The sequence below is a fragment of the Octopus bimaculoides genome, chromosome 24 (assembly GCF_001194135.2).
Source record: "Octopus bimaculoides isolate UCB-OBI-ISO-001 chromosome 24, ASM119413v2, whole genome shotgun sequence".
In the NCBI taxonomy this organism is placed as follows: domain Eukaryota; kingdom Metazoa; phylum Mollusca; class Cephalopoda; order Octopoda; family Octopodidae; genus Octopus; species Octopus bimaculoides.
The window spans coordinates 846,023-847,096 of NC_069004.1; positions in this window are offsets into that span (position 1 = coordinate 846,023).

Here is a 1,074-nt window from a genome sequence, read left to right on the forward strand (position 1 = left end):
ATATATATACTTAATATATTAAGATAGAAAAATATTATTAAAAATATCAAAAATTATAAACGTGCCATAATTAACTTTACGTTTATTATAATATAAGCCAGCAGAAATATTACATGCAAAACTAATCCTAACGAAACTTTCGTTTAAAATACAATTTAAACGAAGTTTTAGGTTAAATTAATAGAGATAGAAATAATACTTATCTCAACTAAAAATTTTAGACGCTAATAATTGACATTTATTACGAAAATCCTTGGTTTGTTCAGATATCTGTTCATTTTATTACACCTTGAAAAGTCTACATGTTCGCTCAACATGCCAAGCAGTAGCCAAACATCCTACAATTCCGTCTTAGAAATAGCATATAAGCGCTAGAGTAAATGTTTTAATAAACACTTATTGCATCAACATCATTGTATCTTTTACTTAGAGATAAACTACAGCCAAACATTACCACTAACAGTATTTGCCAACAAAAAGATTCCTTCGTGGATTCAATAATTTTCTAACACACGTGAATGCCATTAAAATGCATTGAGATGTTATAATTTTCAAAACATTTTGAGTTTCAAATTAACTTTAACTACTATTGAATTTTTGTATTGAATTTATGGAGAAAATATTCTAAAATATTGATGCACTCGTGTAATGATTGCTCGAACAATTTCTCCTGAATATGGAATATAATTGGTAACGTTATAGAAGTTATTTTACAATGGAATCAGTAATAAATGATTAACAATGCAATAAATTTCAATGGAAAGTAAACGTTTGTAAAATTCCACATTACTGGCTCTTCCTGATTTATGCATTAATTTTACCAACTGCATTGGTAAATTAATGTACAAGTCATTAAGTTAAGTAGTAATTATGGCAACTCCATGATGTTTTCCCAAGGTTGCACATTCATACGACATGAATATGACAAAACCACTCTTATTTATTCGTATAAATTTTACTGATTAGCCAAAAATATTGACATAAATTTCCAAATAGAATAGTAAAATAGCAGATCGTGGTCCTTCCAAAGCAGGGGTTCTCAACCCTTTTTTTTTTTTACCTATGAACCCTTCT